Raw genomic sequence first — 18,308 nt, 5'->3', positions numbered from 1 at the left:
GCCAGGCGACCATGAGTCGCAGTCGCTTTTAGGAGGCCCACTGGGGAAATGCATTTCTGCGGGCAGCTGAGAGCCAGTGTCTGTCCAAGGGTAGTCCGCTTGGACAGAAACACTGGCAGGAAGACGAAACCGAAGAGGCAACTGAGTGGCCCCGGAATGGTCATGACCCAGCTGGACCCCGGGTATGGAGTCTCCACTTGCCCTGGATATAACTTTCGTGAGGCTCGTTGGCGGCACGATTGAGTAGAGCGGGAAGAGTGGAACAAAGTGTCCTCAGAAGCTTCTGACTCCAAGGAGGAGGTGACGGGTGAGTTGTGACATGCAAGGGAAGCTTGCGCAACGGTCGCAATGTCTAACAACTCGAGGCATGAATGCCCGTGTAGTCGAGGGTCACCCAGGCCCCTGTTAAAACACGCCCTTTGTACATCGCCCCTTAGTTGAAGAGGGTTTGGCAGCAGACCAGGATGAACTATAGTCTCATAGGGTGAGCTGCTCTGCTACAATCACCTCGGGACCCGATCGTGAAGCTAGCGCTGAAGCGGTCATCATATGGAGGAAGCCAATGACTGCCTCTACCATATTCCCCAGGAGCCTCTGAAAGCTCTTTCAGTCGGACCCTTTCTCACTTCAACACCACCTGAACACACTCTCATTGGAGAGACGTGTTGGACCGAGTCCATCTCCAAAACTGAAAAAGAGATACTCAACCCGGGGGCGAGATTACTCTCTCCCAGTTGACCTGAAGACCCAACGGGCTCTGGAGCACTCGAAGGGAAGGACTCTGTACTGATACTTCAACTCTCACACGCAACACACAGGATGACCTGCGGCGCGGAAGGTAGAGATCTGAAGCACGTCTTTCAGGTCGGAGATGCAGACCAATCTTGGGCCAAGATGGTCACGACCCACCTCCTAGTAGCATGAAGAACGAGTTTACAACTGGCCTTCATACCGGCTGGAGGAGCGGCTATATCAAATCCTTCGCCAGCAGAAAAAGATAAGCACGCACAAGTCAGGAGCCCTGCTCAACACTAGGTGTGATGAATATCACTGGATTTTCAGGAGCACATCTGCTCAACACCTAATGTGATGATTATCACTGACTTGAGCGGGGTAGCCTAGCCTGAGGTGGGGCAGCAAATTGGAGAGTGTGGTGTTAGTGTGCTGTGCAACACTTACCTGTCTCCACTAGCAGCAGGGGGCGCGTGAGAAGGCGGATGTCCGGGTCCTCGAACGCACCAAGCTGCCTGCTGGCGACCAAGGGGGGGCTGAGGGGTGTAAGGCTATACAGGGTCACACCCGCCAGACTGGCCCTCTTGGGACCGAGGGACAGATGAAATTGCTCTTTCTCTGAAGTGTGGTTACCGCTTGCTCCGCTTTTTTTTTTTTTTTTTAGGGAGCCAGTGGCGGAACAGACACACGCACAACAAAGGCTCCACTTGGCCCTCACCCGGGGGGAGGGAGTGATCATTTTTGCCAACTCCAAAAGCATCGTCATCCATCCCTTGCCCGCTCCGGAATGCTTTCGCTGTTGCTTGCCACCTGGCTTGGGAGTGCCTGGAGCGGGCTGGGCATCTCTCCTACGGCAGGCTCCCTGTTGAGGCCTGGCTGGAGGCTGCTGCGGAGGCCCAGCGGGAGCAGCAGCCGGGGAACACCCTCATCGACGAGCAGGCGGAGGAACTGCCACCGGCGGCGGGGTGGAGGCAGCAGCGGGTCGCCAAACAGCCCAACCTGGGAAATTGGGGAGACCAGGAACCAAACCTTGTCCATATCCGCCATATCAACCAGGCTGAGCCAACAATGGCGCTACCGGACAACTAAGGTGGACATCGCCAGACCGATCGCACAAGCCACGACACTCGTGTCCTGGAGGGCGAGGTCGGGAGAGAGGCGCGGTGTGCTCACCTATGAGCGCACGGTCTGGGCTACCCTTATACATGCCATGGGTACGCTGGCTTGACAGACCAGTAGCAGCACCATGGCACGCAAAAGGAAGCGGCTTGTCCAGAGGTTTTGTAAACTCTGCCCATCGGAACGGACAAGAATTCACAGGCCTTAGGGGGGGACGAGGAACCCTTCACCGTTCCTCCATCAAGGGTAGTGAGGGGGAAAAGCTATTCAGGCAGTTTCTGGCAAAGAAAGATGCCGTTCACCACCTGATAAGCTCTCCATGCATTTCGGAAAATAAAAGCACTTGGGCGGCGAGCTGAGAACCAGCGTGGCCCGCCCCGAGATACTAATCCTCCAACTGAGACTGAACGGGGCACAGTGGAGTTTCCACTCGAGGCTGGCAGCCTCGGCGGACCGTTTCAGCATAGCTGACATTTCTGGATCTGGCTCGGGCAATGTTACACTCTCAGAGGGAGATAACACAGCCGAGTCATCATCTCCAGAGGCCAGCTCACCCTCCGATGCTGCTATCGACATCTTATCCTCTGGGGGAACCCCCATTGAAACAGCTGATCGGTCCATTACAGAGGGACCAGCATGTTCAACAGGAATCCCGTCAGCTGCAGTTTGATGGAGGAGTGAGGAGCCCACAGGGAATGGTTACTGGCTGAGACATCCATCACTATCCTCCGATCACCCATCCCACACGGCACCCGGGGGTGGGGCATGATAATGGGGACTCGCGCCATCCACGGACGAAGGCGAGTCTCGATCTCAATACGGTGACAGTCATATTCCCGCAATGAGAACATGAGCCATCCATAAAAGCTGCCTCAGCATGCTGAACATATAAGGACACATGCATACATATTTATATACATATAAATATACTCTCTGCAACAATTGTGACCGTCAGAGAGGAAAAGGGAATGATCACATCCAGAAACGCACAGGTGGAATGACATCTTGAAAAAGACGCAAACGCACCCGTGTTGCTCTTTCAGAAAATAGGACTGCCACCAGTGCGGGAGAACAAAGGGGAATGACCGCGGCAACACTGAACAGAGAACTGAAACAGTGAAGCACTCACTTTTCCACCCTCTAACCAGCCGTCAACACACACAAACATTTAAAATTTGTTGCTGTTAAAACAGCAGTTGAGAGCTCAAAGCTCGCGATCACCGCTGCACTCGCGCTGTAGAACACCAGCACTGGGAGAGTCTTCCTGAAGAACACAGACACACTCGCTCGTTGTAAACAACAGCACTGTCAGTGACATCAAACGATCGGCTCCGAAGCGAAAGGCAACTAGTGCGTGCATCCACTTCCGTATTTGTACCCGCGCCGCGGGGGTGGAGTGTGTGATGCGAATCACGCACGCCAATTCCATTGGCTCGTTCAATAGTACTCAAAGATGATAGGCTCCCTTGCGTGGACTACGTCTGACGTTATCGACTGAAAGGGAACTACAATTAGTAAAAGCCTTGACGTATATCAACCTGATATGACTATATTAGTTATGTTTTGGAGCTATTAAAAGTTTTAATTTGTTCATGATATCATCTCAACGGATAGACAATATTACTGATGTCAGATGTGACCTGATGTTACATTTAAACTGTATTAAGAAGACGAGATCAGCAGATGAACTGACAGACATCCTCTCTAAAACAGGCTGGTTAATAAGACCCTGTTTCACGTTGAGACTTGTTTTGTGTTTCTTTAAATAACACTGCAAAATAACTGCTGGAGATTTTTTCTCCAGGGAGAAAGACAGTGAGGCAGAGGGAGACATGATTATAAATACAGTGCCTGGACATTTTGTGATTTGTGTGTGCATTTTGTGCATCTCCATGGGCGATGTGGTTTCATATATTTGAGATGTTTTAAAAATGTAAAAAAAAAAAAAAAACAACAACAAACTCCCGTACTCAAAAAAAACAGGCAGGTTAGTGTCTCATCTCTCTCTCCCACTGATCTCAGAAATGTTGCTGCTCTTAATTGGGGTGGGGGCGCTTGGTTCGGTTGCTCCAGAGAACAAAAGTGGTTTTAATTAGTGGGTGTTACAAGTGTGAGTCTCAAGGGAAGGGTCGATCCTAATCTACAGTGAAGCTTGATACATTCTTTAAATCCTCAGTGTGGCAAAAGCATACCCTTGTACCCTTATAGAAATGAGACTCATTCTTATAATGAACCCTCGCATTTCTGTGAGATTTTACTTAATACTGTCAAACAGTATGTATTAGTTCACAGTATACCAGAAAGTACTAAGTGGTTCTCTGGGCACTGTGATAAACATATACTGCTCCCTGAGAACAGTATAAATGGGACCATAATCTACCTTCATACAAATTAGCCACTTAGTACTCACTGGTACGAATTCATACAAATTGGTCGTGAGATAGCGTTGGTAGAAAGGAATCATGGTGAGGCTGTTAGCCCGAGTGTAGCCCACTATGAATCTCATTAAGACTGCAGAGCCAGTTCCACATACAATACAAAAATATATTTATATTATTAACCCTCTGGGGTGTGAGGTGTTTTCTGGGCCCTGGAGGTGTTCTGACATGCTCTGAGATTTGTGCTTATTTCTGTTACTTGTGACATTTTCATGGCTAAAGTCTGATTACACTGTATTCAGCACAAACTCTGCTACAATAATATTTCAACAGCATGTATGTACAGGTTTGTAGTTTTCAGATAATGACGTTTATGCGTGGTTTGAGAAAAAAACAAAACAAATTGTCACTGAAATAAGGTCATGAAACCCATACTGATTATTTCTTCACAAGACTTGAAAATGGTATCACTTAATCTATAATATTTCCTTCAAAACTATGTGAAAATCATCCTGCATACTCATTCAGATACAGACCTGCCAACCTTGAAGAACTTTTATGAGTACTACTACCCAACACCCGTCATCTCCTAGCACGACATTGTGTTTTGTTTTTAGTGTCCAAGCTGAAAATCCTTTCACAGTCTGCATTGCTGTGAAAAATCACACACACCCCAAGCATAACTGTGGAGAGGTTTGCAAAAAGTTTCTTCCCTCCTGATTCCATCACACCTAATTCTCTCCAAACTTCATCCGCCCATTTGGTAAGAATACCATCATTCAAGGTGGTGGACTGAAAGAGCCGAAACTCCTCCTCCACTTCATCCACTGTAACACCATTTCCCAACAAGCAGGGGAACCTGTCTATGAAGTATGTCAGTGAGGAGAATTTGGCTGTTTGCCGTCTGCTTATATCAGCTCCGGCAGCATGACGCAACAATTCGTCCCCATATGGGAATTTAGAGAGCATGTACTCAACAGCTGCTGTTAAATATTTCCTTACATCCTTGAAGAAAGCTCCAAGAGTTAAGTTAGCTTGACTTTTGATAAATGTCTGTGTGTCATGTCCAATTGACAGCTCATCATCAGGCAGCTGGTGTTCACTGGATTTGTACAGAGTGGGTTGGCATCCTCTCTTTACTTCTTCCATCATTTCCACAATACACTCAGGTTTGCAGAAGGCCAAAAGCATTTTTTGCAACTGTAGCTCCAATATCTGCAGCAATATGGGCACACATGGCTCTTCTTTCTGCAGGCTCTGATTTGCGGTTTCAAATAAAGGTATAGCTCTCCTTAAAAAAAGAGCATACAGCTTGGACTGTGGGTCAGTCAAGAAAGCATACACCCTCTGTGGTTTTGTGACCTCTGTTTTTTCTATCTTTTCATTTTCTGTTTTCTTTTTGGACAGATCCCTCTGTTTTTTGCCCATTTATTTTTGTTGAAAAACAAATTGGTTTAGGTCAAACCCCTTGGGTGGTTGGGCTGGCTGCTGTCTAGTGCTTGGTCCTGCCTGCAGCTGTTTGGTTGTAGACCCTGCCTCAGTCTGCTTGGGTGTAGACCCTGCCTGCAGCTGTTTGGTTGTAGACCCTGCCTCTGTCTGCTTGGGTGTAGACCCTGCCTGCAGCTGTTTGGTTGTAGACCCTGCCTCTGTCTGCTTGGGTGTAGACCCTGGCTGCAGCTGTTTGGTTGTAGACCCTGCCTGTATCCGCTTGGGTGTAGACCCTGCCTGCAGCTGTTTGGTTGTAGACCCTGCCTCTATCCGCTTGGGTGTAGACCACACCAGCAGCTGTTTTTGTGTAGGCCCTGCCTGTTGCTGTGTGGAGTTTGGTCCAGACTTGGACTTTCTCTGGTGGACTTTGGTCTTCAAAAAGCTGGAGGACAAAGTCTTTGAGACAGCAAGCTTACCCGAGGTAGGTGTGAGAGTTGTGGGCTTAGGGGCAGCTGGGCTCTTCAGAGAGGGATGAGCTGAGGATGTGAGAGGTTTAGCTGCCTTCTTCCCTGCTGACTCTTCAGCAAAAAACAGAGCCAGAGGTTCCCACTGCTGGAGGAGTCGATTGACACATTTGCCAAGAGCCAGCCATCTGGTCGAGGATAATTTCAAAATCTTCCTCACATCAGTGTCGCACAGCGTTTGGAGGTCACGCAGCAAAGCTTTCCTCTTGCTACTCTTGTCAAGGTAGTAGTAGATCACGATGAGCATGTCTTCAATGTCAATACATAGACTTATTGCAGCCTTTTCCGCAGCTATATGCATTAGGTGGCATGCACAGCCGACCATGTAAATGTGGGAATTCTGTGACTTAATGAATGCTGCGACACCTTTTCTTAAACCCTGCATGACAGAGGCGTTGTCAGCAGAAAAGCTTACACAATTGCCCCATGGTATTTTCCTTTTGTTTAGTTCCTGGTCAATGAGATTGTATATCCCTTCGTATATACCCCCCTCTCTACACTCAACAATTTTCAGGAGTAATACAACTATTTTTCCAACACTAGGATCATAGACACGCACCAAAGGATAAAGCTTGACATCATCCATGTCTGTGCTACCATCGGTTGCAATGCTGAATGAGGAACGGCACATACGATCAAAGATGACCTGTGCATCATTCAAGGAAAGTGTTTTCAATATAGCTGCTGTCTTGGTTCGGGCACAGCCGTACTGCAGGGCACTTTGACTATCTGGAAACATCTTCTTAAATAATTGTCCAGCATGGTCAGCTATAGACATTGGGACATTGTGCTCAGCTATAAAGTTCGAGAAAAGTGTTTCTGCCCTGATGGTCCGTAGATCTTAATCTCCCAAAAACTTTGTGGTGATCTTAGGGACTGAGACCATGGCACTTTCCAGTTTCTTGTGCTTTGTTTCTTCCACATGGCGTCTGCAATCTGAAAATGTAGGTGGAGAGGGGGGAGATTATGATAGGCTACTATGAGTAGGTCATAGGTCAATGATGTGGCTTGTCAATTCTGGTGTCCAAAGCATATTCATAATATAAAAAATGTATACATTTTTAAATTCACTTTAAGTTACTCAACTTCCCCCTCTTTAATTACTCATGTGAGAATTCATTATAAATAATTAATCTTTAAGGAACTATTGAGCTCAAAAGTCCCAAAATGTCATTCCGGGTAACTGTCCCGACTTAAAATCTGAATACAAAAATATTACCATTTTAGACCATAATGTATTTTAGTATGAATATGAAGTATGAAACGATTACTCAAAACCGTCCCTCCCCCGGAGGAGCCCTCAGATAGGCTCGCTTTTTGCGACAGGACTTCCTGTCTAAGCTTTATTAGAGATGACGATAATCCTCAGATCTTAACTACCTCCAGATAGCTTAGTTCCTACGACCCTCCTCGGAGGATCATTGGGAAAAGCAGGCACCTCGGCACCCTGAAACGGCGAACCGGCAGGGAAACCGAACTGACTGCTCTACGACCCCCCTCGGAGGATCGTTTGGGGACACTGACACCTTGGCGCCCTGAACGGCGAACCGGCAGGAAAACCAAAATGGCAGCACTGCGACCCTCCTCAGAGAGTCGCACCCCAGAGGGCGCAGAAGAGAAACGATTTCTCAAAACCATCCCTACCCCGGAGGGGACCACCCTTAGAAGCCTGATAACCTCGGCGTCAGGGCTTCCTGTTTGTCCAAGCTATTTTATAGATAAAACAGTCCTCAGATCTTGCATATCTCTAACTAGCTAGACTGCTACCGCCACCCAGGTCCCCCTCGATTGTGGAGGAGCCCAAATGGTGATGCTCGTTTTGCACTCTGTGCTGCGAGGAACTTAGTAGACCGAGACTGCTCCCGCCCAGCAGTCTCGGGAACATTAGTTTGGTTAGGAAGAAACCTCTGGAATGCCGCAGAATGGTTTGTTTCTAGGTTTTTTGAAAGCGGAGCGTCCAGAAGAACAGACATAATTTATCTTATTTTTCTTTATTTTTAAATCAGAAAAACTTATATATATATATATATATATATATATATATAATATATCACTCCGTGGCCACCAGCAGGAAAACAACCGAACTGGCCGTGCTGCGACCCTCCTTAGAGAGTTGCCCCCCCAGAAGACGCAGAGGAGAAACGATTTCTCGAAACCGTCCCTCCCCAGTATAGTTTATATGTTTTTGCACAACGCAATCCTCGAATAGTGTCAGTGCTGACATCCTCACATTCATCCATGTCCTTATACTTTACCCACCAGCGCTGCCTAATAAAATGTATTTATTTAAGATGGCTGGTGGGTAACGTCGGGGTTAAAAACGATGACGGCGACTCGGGAGAGAGAAAGTTTTCTGTTTTTAAAGTTTTCTGTTTTTAGATATATTTCATCTAATAAACTCTTTTTATTTTCACTCTCATAATTTTCAGCTGGCCAGTAAATATTTAACTAGCAACAGCACTAGATAAACCTCCTTGTAATGCTCCTCTTTATTCAATTGAGTTATGAGCGGACTTATTTATTTATTGAAAACGTATCGGTTACGTATGTAACCCTAGTTCCCAGATAGGGAACTGCATCAAGCTGTGGGAACGCCCCTGCGTTGTGCGTCATGAAGCACGTATGGAACGTCATAGGCGGGTGACGTCATCGACCAGGAAACTATAAAGCACCCCCAAAACACAAGCGCGACAGCTCCTGATAGGCCTGAAGGAAGCGTTAACGGGCATGCTGGGAGTATGGCAGAACGACGCAGCGTCTCGTTCCCTATCAGGGAACTAGGGTTACATACGTAACCGAGACGTTCCCTTTCAAGGGAACTCGAGCTGCGTCAAGCTGTGGGAACGCCAATACCCACGTCGCCATAGGAGCAAATGACCGTCATGTGGGAACTAGCGCACAGAGGACGAGAGCACCTGCGCCCCAGGAGTGGAACTTAAGTCCAATTCATAGAACTTAACAAATGTATGCGGTGAGGACCACCCAGCCGCATCACAAACATCACTTAGCGATACTCCCTAGCAGAGCAACCGGGGGAAAAGCATACAGACGTGACCTCGGCCACGGCTGTACCAGAGCGTCCAACCCCAGAGGGGCTGGCTGACTGATGGAGAACCACAGATGACAGTGCGTTGTCTCCTTGGAAGCGAATAGGTCCACCTCGGCGCGACCGAAACTCAACCAAAGGAGCTCCACCACCTCGGGGTGGAGCCTCCATTCCCCCGGCCTCGGCCCCTGCCTCGACAGGGAGTCTGCTACCACATTCAAATAACCAGGAAGATACATAGCTCTCATAGACCGTAACTTCCCCTGGGACCACAGGAGGATCTGACGGGCCAACTTGTAAAGTGGACGCGACCGCAGGCCCCCCTGATGATTTATATACGAGACCACCGACATGTTGTCTGACTGAACTAGCACATGATGACCTCTGAGGTCTGCTAGGAAGTGTTTCAAAGCTTGGAACACCGCCAACATCTCTAGACAATTTATATGCCATGATAGATGATGGTCCTGCCACAGACCTTGGGCTGGACGACCACTCATGACCGCCCCCCACCCTGTGAGGGAAGCATCCGTCGTTAGTGTTACGCGATGACAAAGAGCCCCCAACACAGGCCCTTTGGATAGGAACCAGGTTTCTTTCCACATGACCAGAGCACAAAGGCAGCGCAGCGTGACTTTGATCGTGCGGAGGGGATTTCCCCTCGGGGAGAATCCCTTGGTCCGGAGCCACCACTGCAGTGGTCTCATGTAAACAAGGCCGCAAGGTATAACGTTGGACGCTGCTGCCATCAGACCCAACAGTCTCTGAAACTGTTTTACAGTGAGTAGCTGGCCTAGCTTTACTTGTTTCATAGCTGAAAGAATCGAAGCGTAGCGGGTCGGAGAAAGTCGCGCCCGCATCGAGACCGAATCCCAAACGACGCCCAGAAAAGTGGTCTTCTGAGAAGGAGATAATACACTTTTCTTTGCGTTCAGCCTCAACCCCAACTTTCTTATATGAGCGAGAACGACATCTCGATGCTGAACCGCCATCTGCTCTGTCTGAGCTAAAATCAACCAATCGTCGATGTAATTGAGGATACGAATGCCCTGAAACCTCAGGGGCACTAAAGCTGCATCCATGCATTTCGTGAAAGTGCGGGGAGATAAAGCTAGCCCAAATGGAAGAACCTTGTACTGGTACGCCTCGCCCCCGAAGGCGAACCTCAGGAACTTCCTGTGTTGTGGAAGGATGGAAATATGGAAGTACGCGTCCTTCAGATCTATCGTGACAAACCAGTCCTCGGATCTGATTTGTGACACGATCTGCTTGATAGTGAGCATCTTGAATTTTAGCTTCCCTACCGAGCGATTCAACAGGCGCAGATCTAAAATTGGATGCAACCCCCCATCCTTCTTTGGAACGATGAAATATCGGCTGTAAAAACCTGACTCCAAACTGGGAGGAGGAACCCGTTCTATAGCCTCCTTTTGAAGGAGCGCTTTTACCTCTTGTTCCATTACCAGAGCCTGCTCGGGGCCCACCACTGTGGGCAGAACCCCTCTGAATTTTGGTGGACGACACCTGAATTGGATAGCATAACCCTTTTTTACTGTGTGCAGAACCCACTGAGATATTTTTGGAAGGCTTTTCCACTCTGCCGGAAATACTACTAAGGGTACCAGTCTCTCGAGACTGGCCTCTGGTGTAGCTTGAGCAGCAAACACAGCGCCCTGTAATGGCGCACCGGCAGGGAATGACTGGCTTAACTGCTCTGAGACCCTCCTCAGAGGGGGCGAGCGTCCCTCGGGAAAGCGCTCACTGAGACCGTCTGTGCCCCGGCATGAAGGCGGGGTTGGCAGAACGGGCCCCTGAGGGCACCGAAGAAGAGCGGGCACCGTGTAATGCGGTGAACGCCTCTCTCCCACGGCAGGGACCACCCTCAGCATCCTGACGCCAGTGGCGTCAGGACTTCTTTTTTGCCGAAGCCTTCTTGGCCATAATAACTGTCCTCAGATCAGTTTTGCCAGAAGACTTTGGCTGAGAGTGCTGCGTCTGGTCCCACTGTTTGGAAGGGGGAGCGCGAGACGCGATACTCTGCTTCTGTTGCACCCTATGTGAGGAGCTGACTGACGGCCTGGACGGCTCCCGCCCAGCAGTACCGGGGACATGAATTTTAAGAGGCATAAATTTCTGAAACACTGCCGACTGTTTCTTCTCTTCCTGAAATCTATCTATGACAGTATTGACAGAATCACCAAAAAGACCATGAGGAGAGAGCGGAGCGTCCAAAAGAAAAGCTTTTTCTTTTTCTTTCATGCCAGAGAGATTTAACCATAGATGCCTCTCTGCGGCCACCAGGGCTGCCATAGTACGGCCCATTAGCTTGGCCGACTCCTTGGTGGCGCGCAGAGATAAATCTGCAGCCTGACGCAGTTCGCGAACTACGTCAGTGCTGACCTCTTGAGTGTCACTCACATCCTTTAATAAGTCAGCCTGGTATGCCTGCAAGATGGACATCGTGTGCAGGCATGCCGAGGCTTGACCGGCCGCCGAATACGCCTTACCCACTAAAGCTGATGTACTTCTAAGAGGCTTAGAGGGTAAAAGTGGTGCTTTAAAAGAAGATGCAGCTTCAGCAGAAAGATGACTAGCAAGCGCCTCTTCTGCTTTGGGCATCTCCCCATAACCATGAGATTTTGCCCCCACAATGTTTGAAAAAGTGGACGTTTGAGGGCTAAAAACACGATAAGAGACCGGCTTTTTCCACGATCTCGAAACCTCTGTGTGGAGATCAGGGAAGAAGGGCAAGCACCGGCGTGGAGGTTGAGAACGGGAAGGCAAAATTCTTTCATCTAATTTAGATTTTTCTCTAGACTCCTGCCTAACAGCTGGCCACTCGATGCTTAACTTAGAAACAGCACGAGTGAGCACCTCCATAAGCTCCTCACTTTCGGGAGAGCGAGATGGCGAATCATCGACATCTCCCGCATCCAGACTAACAGCATCCAGATCCTCAGAACTGGATAGTTGCAGTACTGGGGCCTCAGTTCGGGGGGAAGAAACCGCAGAGCGTGCTTCCGAACCCGAGACTGAGGCACTGGATCTAACAGGTAAGGGCTGAGATAGGGCAGAGCCCGTCTCAAGCCCCGCTGTTAGATCCATCTGCGATCCCCACGAATGACGTCGCCGCTCAGCCTCGGCATAAGCGGGACCCGATCCGCGGGGATCGCGAACCGAACCACTCTCCTCAAAGAGTGATCGGCGGGAGCGGAGCGTTCTAAGAGGCAAACGCTAGCAATGCTCACAATCAGCCCCCTCGAGAGCTGACTGGGCATGCTGCACTCCCAAACAAACAACACATAAGCTGTGTGTATCCCCGCCTGTTAAATAGCGCGAGCAGGGAGGAACACACTTCTTAAATTGTTGTTCGCTCGCCATTGTCTATCAATATAACACATATATATATATAGTTTTTTGAAATAGTGAAACTCCTGCTTAGTGACAGACAAAACACTTGAGACAGATCCACATATAGCGCTTACTGAAGGCATAGAAGCTGTCGCGCTTGTGTTTTGGGGGTGCTTTATAGTTTCCTGGTCGATGACGTCACCCGCCTATGACGTTCCGTCTCTCCATTGGACTGATTCCATACGTGCTTCATGACGCACAACGCAGGGGCGTTCCCACAGCTTGACGCAGATCGAGTTCCCTTGAAAGGGAACTCAAACATCTGCCTTTTTCTTAATATCTTTATTTGTTTTGTTCTCTTTTTTCTAAACAAAACACTAACGATACCCATTCCTCGGAACTGGAAATCGCCAGCACTGGATCTGACAGGTGAAAGCTGAGATAGGGCGGAGCCCGTCCCAACCCCCGCTGTCAGATCCGTCCCAAAATGCGAGTCGCCGCCGTGCCTCGGCAACCGCGGGACCCGCGCGAGGAGCGCGAACCGAACCGAACTGAACTGCCCTCCTCTTTTTTTTATTCGACATACGCCCGGAGGGAGCGGAGCGTCCACACGGACAGCTTCTCGAAATGCTCACAGTCAGCCCACTCGAGAACTGACTGTGGCATGCTCCACTCCCAAATAGTAACAAAACGCTGATGTGTGTGTCCCCCCACCCGTGATATAACGTGGGCAGGGAACAACACAAAGCTGCTTGCTCTCTTTTGCAATAATATATATATATATATATACACATATATATATATATATATATATATATATATATATATATATATATATTGCAACTTGACAGACAACAATAAATATGACAAGGACAGAATACACAGATCGCTTGCTGAAGGCACAGAAGCTGTCACGGTCTCTTTTCTGGTGTGCTTTATAGCTTCTTGGTCTATGACATCACCCGCCTATGACGTCTCGCTCTTCCATTGGACTGATTATACACGTGCTTCACGACGCAATCACGCAGAGCGTTCCCACCACGTCTCAACGCAGCTCGAGTTCCCTTGAAAGGGAACTATAGGGCTACATGATTTTGGGAATACTTTTTAGTTTTTTCTGGTTAAAATTGTGATTTAAAATTTACAAAACATATATAATGAACACCAGGTTTGTTGTGCCTTGTAGGCATATACTTGTAGGGCTGCCGAAAATAATAATAACAATAGCCTATAGCAGGTGGCCTATAAATGGTTAAAAAGGAACCCTTCAGTAGGCTACGCTACACTAGATAAATATATATGGATTATCATATATGTTACTTTAAATGTTTCCATTCCTTATGACGTTATGAAATGAGATTAGAGTAAAAACATGAAGCCTAATGTTTGGCGTGTTTTACTTTTCAAACTCACAGTGCGAGTGACTCAAACTCACAGCGTGTGCAGAGAACATTTACTGAAGCGATCAAGCCGCTCCAAACTATGAATCATTATTGTTACCACATTATAGCCTACATTTCTACGTTTGAGCAGATATCCACAAACACAGTATTTAACAGTAAACACTGGTCTAAACATTCTAATATTCACCATATTAGAGTAAACACTCACACGAACCCATTTTTATATAATGCTGTGTTTTATTATCGAACATAAAAACATCATCTTGTCATAGATGTATATAAATTTAGCATCAAAAGTTTGCCTACCTGTCTATAGTTCATATTGCAACATGTTTCTGTCTATATACACATACATTTTAGTCTGGCACCAGTTTAACTAGTAGCTACAATATGACGTTTATGCAACAATAACATGCTTACTATGAGTGGAAATGTCTTACCTTAAAAATCTTTCTCATCTTCAAATCACGTTCTTCTAATTCTTCTGAGGTAAATCCAAGGTAAACAGCACACAAAGCGTCTTCCAAACTCGATGAAAAGCAGAGGAGTACTGAAGTCTCTGATTCTTTGTTTTGAGGTAATGAGTCCGTTTACAGCTCTGCTTTCCTTCACGTGGACGATTTGCATGTGAACAGCTCTTGCGCGCGTGGGTGTGGTCACATTAGACCTAATGAGGAAGCGTTTGAGAAACTGTACATCTCATTGCTTTCATACGGATTACTTAAACAGAGAATATTTGTTTTTGATACGATTTACAACATTCGCTGAGTTACAGGTCATTTCTGTCGAGTCTCAGAATGAATTTCACATTGAGGAAGACGGCAGAACATGCATCATGTTTATTTTCTTTATTTTACGAAAAAACACAATAATTTGTTTTTATTATGAGTGTACACAAATAAAAGAAGACATTTAACAGTTTTGAATGATGTATAAAGGGGGTCGCACGTCGGACGAGAAGCGCAGTACCGCACCGTGTCGCATCTAGGACAACTGGAGGTATCGCACACCGGACACGCACTTTCTCAGTTTATGGCCAGCAATATTGTTATGTTTAAGGAAATTATGGAATTAAGATAATGTCTGTACTATGTGATGATTGTACTGTACAATTAAATACAAACTTTGCTAAGTCTGCAGTCTGAACACACTTTACCTTAGGGGTGGGGGAAAAAATCGATTCTTAGATGCATCGCGATGCGGACGTGGACGATTCTGAATCGATTCACAAATGTCAAAAATCGATTTTCAAAAAAAAAAAAAATATTATTTATAATTACTATTTATAGTGACGTAATATTGACGGAACGCAAAAGACGGAACTCTGAAGCGCGGAAGTGCAGTGCCCGGACCGTCTGTCTGTGGCGTGCGCACATAACAGAGACGCGATGGCTGAGGAAATCCAAACACCCTCCTCGTTAAAAGCTGACGTGTGGAAATATTTTGGCTTCTATGAAGTTGAAGGGGGAAAGGAGCTGGACAAGAGCCACACTAGTTGTAAGCTTTGTAGAATAAAACTAAAATATTTCGGCAACACGACAAATATGAGAAGCCATATGACACGTTTCCACCCAGAGGAGGAAAAACACTCGGCTGTACCAGAGCCGTGTCTCTCTATGGCTCTGGGCTGTATCGGTGTTCAGACGATTTCTGCTGCCTTGTTGAAAAATGCTACCCAAACGCAAATCGATCATAGATAATGTTGATTCATTCTCTATTGTTTCCATAATGGTGTAAATCTCACAATATTATAACATCGTTATTTCATTTTAATCAGGGTAAGTGTATGGGGAGCATATTTGGATATTTTAAATGAACTAGCAATTATCACATTTGATATAACAAGTAAAAATGATATTATTATATGAAATAAAATTATAATAAAATTCGAAGTTAAGAGTACAGTATAATATACTGTTTTTATTTTTAAAACGGTGTGAAAAGTAAAAATTATCATCAAATATTCATCTTTGACCTGTCAAAGTTTCCTACAAGTATCCACAGCAAGGATGCATAGATTTGTGGGCGTGGTAAGCAGAAGAAACATGAGTCTGCACATGTGCATAACCAGTAAGTAGCACATCTCGATGGGTAGCATGAATCGTCAGAACACCTGTTGTTGTTATATTATTAATTTACTACAAGTATGCTGCTAGTTCAGGCACACATTTATTTTCCTGTTGGTTCTTTTGCAATGTTAATAAAATATATTGTACGTTAATTCTTTATGGGTCATTACTTTGTACTTTTAAAGCAAAGTATTTATATTCACACACACACACACAAAAGATTCAGATAATCGATAATCGCTTTTGAATCGAATCGCAGGCCTCTGAATCGTAATCGAATCGAATCGTGAGGTGCCTCGAGATTCCCACCCCTACTTTACCTCAGAGCGTCCGTTAATTGAATGAATTGAGAATCTCGTCTGAAAATCCGATAACATCAGTAATTTTCATTCAAGCAGCTGATTTCTGTAAATTAATAAAACTAAATGTATATTGCAGCACAGGGTGAAGTCAGTATATACATTAACAACAATTTGAGACAAATAAATGTAAATTTAATATAAAACTATGTAAATGGCGCTCTGTGCCGCGGCAGGGTTTTGAACAAGGTCCTGAGCCGTAGCTGGGCGCCACGGACAGACGCCGAATGGCGCCGCCGGTGTGTGTACACTCATAGAGAATGTGTTTGAATTTTAAAGACATGGCGCTGCTCGACGCGACATTGCGCTTCTCGTCCGGTGTGCGTCCCCCTTAACACTTGCCTGTATGACAAAAATCGGCAGAGTTATTTGAGTCGCGAGTTAACATGTTATAGAGGTTTATTATTGATTGGTACTTTTTAAAGCTGTACAAATACATTAGAGTATGTTATAATGCTTATCAGGATTATTATCTTTAAATTAAAACTAGAACAAATGACAAATGTTACGTGAAATTAAATAAAGTTTAACTAAAATAAAATTGTATTTTAATTTTATTTCACTGTCAGAGTGATGTTTGGTTTAGTTTGTTTTCATTTGGACTTATCTGCCTGTCATCACATGTCACGTGTCATCTTCACTGTCATTATCAGTTCAGCTGTATCACCTGTGTTTAGGGTCCGTGCAGGCTACTTATCGGCCAATGGATTTTCGTTTTGAAAGAAAAACTAAAACGAAAAACGGACAGTTTCCCAATTACCATTAGGAAATAGGAAATAGGAAAACAAAAAACGGAAAACAACCCATTGTTCCTTTTTTGTTTTGATATTAAAAAACGGAAAACGAAAAAAAAATCTCGTTATTCGATTGTCCTTCATGTGTTTATAGATGGAAATCGGAAATCAAAATACGTATGTATAAATCGTAATCCTTAATTCCATAGATAAACACTAATGCTGCGTCCCAATTCGCATACTATCCGTCCTAAATAGCATTCGAAAATAGAACTAGTACGTCCCAAATCGTAGTATGTTGAAATGAGTGTTCCAAAGAGACCCGGATGGTCTTCTATATCCGGTCAGAATCCGAAGTGCAGATCGATGCACACTCTATCGGCTGATATTGCCGACAACCCATTGCGCGTTGGACGAGGATTCGGTTAGAACTACAAACACGAGTGAAAAGTGTTAAAAAACTACAGACATGGAGGATGCGGCGGTTGTGTAGAGAGGTTTAGATAAAGGGGTTTAGGTGATTAATTATCAGTATCTAACCTGACGAAAATTTATTTATTCAATGTTGGCTATGTTATATTGTATCTGCAGCAGCATTGTGAACTTTTGTAAAGTTACGTTTAGCCATTAAATTTTAAACGCATCATTACATTCAAATTGCAAACACATGAGGAGAATGAGAGTCTCTGCATGAAAGACCCTCGACTGGCAGATGAACGAGCTACTACATTTCTCTCCGAAAAGGTAAGAAATTATATTAGATTGAATGGAGGATTTTGACTGTGACGAGATGATTGACAGGGCAGTTTACGGTGATGCACGCGACAGAGTTGTCCGTTAAAGATGACGAAGTAGTAGCCTATGTCCCAAAGCTTGCCTACTCTTTTGGTACACACTCAAAAGTATGTACTTTTTCTTCACAAAAAGAGTACATACTTTTAAGGTGTAGTATAAGTAGGGCCGAATTGGAACGCAGCATAATTCTTCACTGGTATTTTTTCATGACCCGGAAGTTACTCCCGCCACGCCAAGACCCGCCCTATTTGAAAAATGAATCTGGTGTTTTCGGAGTTGTGAGATCCAGGTGATCACCAGGCGTTCAGCGCTCATTAACCCCGACTGGAACAGCTTTTCCTCGGCTAGTGCTTCTGATGTTTGCTGCTGG

The sequence above is a fragment of the Siphateles boraxobius genome, unplaced genomic scaffold, assembly GCF_051911475.1.
Source record: "Siphateles boraxobius isolate OS27281-9 unplaced genomic scaffold, OSU_SipBor_1 7, whole genome shotgun sequence".
Lineage (NCBI taxonomy): Eukaryota > Metazoa > Chordata > Actinopteri > Cypriniformes > Leuciscidae > Siphateles > Siphateles boraxobius.
The sequence above is the reverse complement of the archived record's forward strand: the minus strand, read 5'-3'. Positions refer to the sequence as shown.